This window comes from Homalodisca vitripennis, unplaced genomic scaffold (assembly GCF_021130785.1).
Source record: "Homalodisca vitripennis isolate AUS2020 unplaced genomic scaffold, UT_GWSS_2.1 ScUCBcl_139;HRSCAF=1356, whole genome shotgun sequence".
NCBI classification, from domain to species: Eukaryota; Metazoa; Arthropoda; class Insecta; order Hemiptera; family Cicadellidae; genus Homalodisca; species Homalodisca vitripennis.
In genome coordinates, this window is record NW_025776266.1 from 57116 (window position 1) to 63679 (window position 6564).

General features: G+C 31.3%; 1 non-coding gene across 1 annotated transcript; it reads right to left on the reverse strand.

Moving 5' to 3' along the window:
- Positions 1-6264: 6264 nt before the first annotated feature.
- On the reverse strand, positions 6265-6335 carry Trnaa-ggc. Its single transcript has one exon. It is a non-coding gene; the product is annotated as a tRNA-Ala (tRNA).
- Between the last annotated feature and the right edge of the window lie 229 nt (positions 6336-6564).

Consider the following 6564-nt stretch of genomic DNA (forward strand, 5'->3'; position numbering starts at 1 on the left):
TTGTATTTAATGCCCAAAATATTGTTTAAATGTTTAACTTTTGTATCTATAACCTTTATACTTTCATCAAAAAAAGGGAAGGCTTCATTTTAGATAGATTTTAGGTTTTATTGGAAAGGAAACTAGAAAAATTTATATGATTAACATTAAAAACTTACTTGAGTTGGGAAACCTAATAAAACTGAATTGCAGTCACAGATCAGATCGTATACTGAGGGGTCTCCAAATCCTCTCATCTGATATTATATCACTAATAGAGTGATAACAGATTACACTTCTAGTCGCCACATCACTTATCACCATGTTCATGTTTCATGTCTCATTTGTTTAATTTCATAACTTTTTTTATGCAGCGTCCTTAACACAAAATCACAAAATGAATTTATAAACTCAATTGATAAGAGATCTGCCGCACGGTCATGTTCCAGAACGTCTCAAGTCAATTACATCCGGTTGGTTCGCAAACGATTCACTTCCACGTTGCCCGGATTAAAAAAAAATATTTTCAAAGAATACACAGAAATCAATGTCAATTTTTTTCAGTAAAAAAATCTTTTCTTACATTTGTATTTGATATAGAATAAATAAACCATATAATTTATAAATACAAATAAGCTGAATTAGATTGTATTGTGTCTATAAATTCCAGACAGATAAAGTTCAGATAGGATGCAAACTTATTAAACCAACATATATAATATAACTTTAAACGGAAATTTTGCAATCTAACTGACGGAACATAGATTATAAACGCTAAACACAAACAGACTGAGGTTTCGTAGAAGAATCTGTTAAGCCTTTCCCGCTTCTTTTTCTTACGCTAACTCTGTTAAACTTTACTAAATAATCCTTGTCTGGGACTAATTTCATATACAAAGAAACAGTGCTTTAATCTCTTAATTGTTTTCCAAGAACAGATTATTATACACTAAAGTAGCTTATACGCCATAATAAAAAAATCTGTAGATATTGAAAATAAAACAATGGTACAATCCTAAGCTTTTGTGCTCACTATACAGCCTCGGTCTGGCGGAACCAACAGCGTTGTCTCTCTACTTCGCTTGCTGCACTTCAATTACGTTTTAAAGAATTTAATTGTTTACAAAAATATTTAATTATTAATCCTAATTTATAGACAGAAGTCAGAAATACTTACAAACCTTACTTTATACTAAGTTTATTCACACAATAATATGTGTTCTCTTCATTTTTTTTGTTTTCTTTTTATGCACTAATTAAATTCACACCTGAAGAAGAGGGCAGATATAAATCCTCGGATACGTTGGGTAACAAATAAGATAGCAAATACATGAGCTCCTATTATTTTTTCAAGGTGTATTAGTTGAGACGCAGCTAAAATATAGCGGAAAAATATAAATTATCACATGCTCATTTTTTATTTGAGTCTCTAATCAAATTAGTACCCATCCATGTGGTAAGATTGAAATATGTATATTTTATTGTATTATTTAATCACAAGAACTCAATATTGCACTCGTGTACTTTACTCACATTATGTATCACGCAACGTATGAACATCCACAATCCCCTCAAAATAATTTCTTTTGGAAAGTAGTTAGCCTCCCAAGTCCTTCTGCTCACAACACGTCAGTAATAGTAAACGCATTTACAGTTTTATCTAAATTTTCAGTCAAGAATACAAAACAATCTAGTGAAACTGGCGTCGGATGTCTGACTCTTCTGATTGAATTAAGTTCAACCAACAAGATCACTAGTATATGACTTCATTGCCAAAGCCTGCCAACTGTTTTATAGTTTAAAACTGTCTTTTATTGAACTTATTTACTTTCAAAAGAAAAAAAACTCCGAAAATATTTATAAGTACAAATATGATTATGGTGATTAACTAGGCGCGTAGGCTTATCCATTAAGAGCCAGTACTGTTTAATATGAAGAAGCCATTTTAATAAACAATGAGTTATTATGGTTTGTTAAAATAGCTTCGTGTACAAATCCAGAATTTCCATCGTGTTATTTGGGAGAAATTTCCTACAAGTTCTTTCGTGAGATCCAGTAGCTCACTATATACTACTAGTATATAGTGAGCTACTGGATCTCACGAAAGAACTTGTAGGAAATATAGGAATATATAGGAAATATAGGAAAATATAGGAAATATATAGTATATAGTTCAAGGAAAAATACTAATTAACAAAAAAAATTACTAAAACACTGTTTTCAACATTAATTCTAGGGGCATATCCAAAAATTATCTGTGCAAAAGACTTTTTGTACTGACTTCCTATCAGTGCAGGGTCTGGAATCTGACGCCGCCATAAGTCTTGAATCATGTTCGTGTGAAGAAATCAAAAACTTTTCTGGGGATCTGGTGTCTCTGAACAATGTAAAGACTTTATTTTGTTCACGCTTCTTCATCGCAGACTTTATTTCTTGACTCCAGATTCCAGAAGACAAGTCTGTCACAGCTTCCAAATTCTAGACTCTCAACTAGAGCTAAAATCAAAATTTGCAAAGAATCAACCCTTACCACCAAGCTACATTATATGCGGCGTTGTTATAGATTTTATAATACATTTCATATCATATTTATTAGAAAATAGTTTCAAATAATGTTGTATAACAAATGTATTGTAGCTGTGACAGTCCCTGTATGATTATGTTGAAATGTTAAGGGATTACCAGTTTTCTGTTGTAGTGGATTAACTGCTCTCGGGTTTGAAAGTGATCCTCAATTGTTTGTTGTGTAAACCGAGTACAATATAGAATAAACGGGAATTTTGAAAAACGCGGAATTTACTTTCTTTTATTACTATATTATAAAATAAAACATATATTCATCAGTAATAATTGAAACACTAAATTTTAAGTGACTACTGAATCGATCTTCAAGATTACCCTGTCACATTAAATGGAGCGATTCTTTAATTTGCCGCACTTCCTCATATTTTTCTTCCGTTCCTTAATGGATAAGCCAATACGATTCTTATCGAATAGTAAAATATAGTTAAATTTTTTTGCCACATATATAATAGTCATCTTTGAAGATTCGTTATTAATATTTTACAACTCTATTTTCAATACAAATATAAAAAAGATTACAACAAAAAAGAAATTCCAATAGTAGGAGACAGAAAGATCTTATTCCAATTTACATCATATATTCTGTCCGGCCAACCAAACCAATCAGAGACAAGTAGAACAGATTTTATTGAGTGTGATGAATAACATTACCAAACCTTAATTTCTAGAGAAAGTAAGTTCACTATTCAGTGGTGATTTTGACCAAGGTCAATATAACGAGGAAGTATGGCTGTGGGTCCGAGCAACAAGTATGTGATTTACTATTCAGTGATGATGTTGACAAAGGTCAATGTAGGCAAAACTTCTCAAAATATTTCTAATCATCTCCGGGAGATGAAAACATCAAAAGATGAGCAAATTTATATTTTACTAGGCATAAAAAGGCAACTTAATCGATCGTATGGATTATCATCCAACCAAAGAAATAAAGAGCAATAGTAAATGTGTGCCCTTGAAGTTCCTCAGTATCAATATTATTTTATAAGTCCACATTTGCAATTTTTTACTTGGCCTTCTTTCAGTTACCTTATACTTTTCTATTGTTGTTTTATTGAGACGTATGACTAATACATTAAAATACTGATCTCCAACAATCAGTGTTTAATCTGGCAATTCACAAATCATCACATGGTTTTAGAATTTGAAGAAAAAAAAACATCATATTATAGTTAATATGTTATTTGTTGGCCCTGCTAAGAATTATCGATCCAAGAAGTTTTTGCTTGTAGGTTGCTGAAAGTAAACCTGATTATTTATGAGCACAATAACATACGAAATGTACAGAGAATGCGAGAACTGCCATAAAAACTGCCGTTAGGGAGCAGTTAAAACGCATTCGGGAAAATGCGGCTTCTTTAAATATTAATGTCTCAAACTGCTGTAGTTTTTCCTCTTTCAAATTGCATTTTGTGTAATAATAGTTCAATTTTATTTAATTTAATCTCCTCACTGTATTGGTTATCTGAGTTGATGATTAAAAATTATTTTCTAACTATATAAATCTTGTCCTTTTTATTTTGTAATATTAATAAGAATTTGTACGTTACTATCCCAGATTATATTTACATTTTTGGTGGATGTTCTGATCTGACCTTATAAAAATAATAATTGAAAACTATAAACTTTATTTGTTTCTATGCCTTACACTTTGCAGGCAATACGACACTTAAAATACAGCAATATCGATTCGATATACTTGTATGTTGAGGTCATACATTTTTGTGTGCATAATTTATGTGTGTGTGTGCGCGCCGCAATAAATTAATGTATTTATTTTGTATAAACCTCATCGATACTGTTCGAAGAGTGAATTACTCGCTGTCGAAATATTCAACTTCAAACATTGTGACGTAACTTAAAGTTGTGTGTCAATATCGCACTAAAACATTTAATAAAGATACCAGTAATTTTACTAGTAACCAAACAAATCTCAATGAATGTTAAATGCAGAACAGAAGCGTGAAGGATGGTTTCATTCTGAAAATAGCTATTTAAGACTTATTATCAAACTATGTAACATTTAATATGGAAATATAACGTGTGTATATATATATATAATGATATTTTCAAAACAACTCCTAGAGTAATCTTTAAAAGACCTCCTATTCTTAAAGATATATTGGCCAAACCTAAATTACCAATGACAAACACCAATGAAAAATCAATACCAAAACAAAAAGGATCACATCCGTGTAATAAACCAAGATGTTTGATTTGTAAAATGTTACCAAATTCTTCAAAATTCACTAGTAGCAAAACACGCAAGACATATCCTATCATCGGCAACTTGTCTTGTGAATCTAAAAATGTGATTTACCAAATTCAATGTAAAAAATGTCCAGCCGATTATATTGGCTCAACAACAAATACCTTGAGGACAAGAATGACAGGACACCGATTTGATTATAAACACCAAGATTTAAAGAAAACTGTCGTGACTCATGGTATAAATCACAATGAAACTTTTGAAAATACATATTCAGTCAAACCTATTCGGCAAGTACATACAAATTCAAACCCAATTTACCTCAGAACATTAGAACAAGCACACCAATTGGTTTTAAAGAGCAAAATTCCACATGGACTCAACATCAGATAACTTAGCCAAAAACGTCTAAATTTTAAATCAACATATGGAACAATTGTTTAGTTCATGTCATCTGTATTTATTATTATTACTTATTCACTGTTTATTTACTTTCGTTTGTACTGTTTTCTTTTATATTTTTTATATTTTATACAAATTTTTGCACCTGAAGACGGTTTTCACCGAAATATAGTGCCAATGTTTTAAAAACACGTTGATTTGATTGTAAAGTAATTTACTACAAATAATATATATATATATATATATATATATATATATATATTATAACTGTGGCTATTAATTTTACCACACAGATTATCCTTGTTGTGTCATTTTTGCCTAATGTTAATACGATAGCTCACTATCGCAAATGTTAATAAATGCAGGAAAGCAAATTTCACGGAACAACCGCTGGCTTTGAGTACAGTTAATACCAACGGTTACTTCGCTGCTGCCATAAACGGCTGGAAAATTCCCTGCCTTCCATATTAACATAAATATTCCAGGTCTTTTTCTATCAGAAACCCATCAATCATATTGGTGACGTAAACAAATCTTTCACTTCGCGAGTAAGGCTAGAGAGAGGTTTCTCGCGTTCACTTTGATACTTACCGAACAGCATTTTCGTGTTTCAACTAACACATATAGAGGTGAGCCTGAAATGCTTTCTATGTTTTTGAAATGTAATTTAAATCTCCGTAACTTTCCTTGAGTTTAAAAAAATTGGTTAAAAGCCAAACACTATTTATTTATTGACGGTATAACCCATTTTCAACAATATAACAAACAACAATCATATATATATATATATATATATATATATATATATAATTTCAATAAACATTTAATCACAAAAAGTACTTGCTCCGCCGGGAGTCGAACCCGGATCTCTCACTTGCCGGGTGAATGTGCTACCATTACACCACAGAGCGCTTACTTTTTCCGATTCAATTATTTTGTATTTGGCCGTATCTGTCACATATGGGGTTTAAATAAGCAAACTAACATATTATCGGAAGACCAAATACCTGTCAAACGACTTTTTATTTACATTAAATTGTATAAATGGCAATAGCCTTATTTAATTTCAATAAACATTGAATCACAAAAAGTACTTGCTCCGCCGGGAGTCGAACCCGGATCTCTCACTTGCCGGGTGAATGTGCTACCATTACACCACAGAGCACTTACTTTTTCTGATTCAATTATTTTGTATTTGGCCGTATCTGTCACATATGGGTTTTAAATAAGCAAACTAACATATTATCGGAAGACCAAATACCTGTTAAACGAATTTTTATTTACACTAAATTGTATAAATGGCAATAGCCTTATTTAATTTCAATAAACATTGAATCACAAAAAGTACTTGCTCCGCCGGGAGTCGAACCCGGATCTCTCACTCGCACTTAATT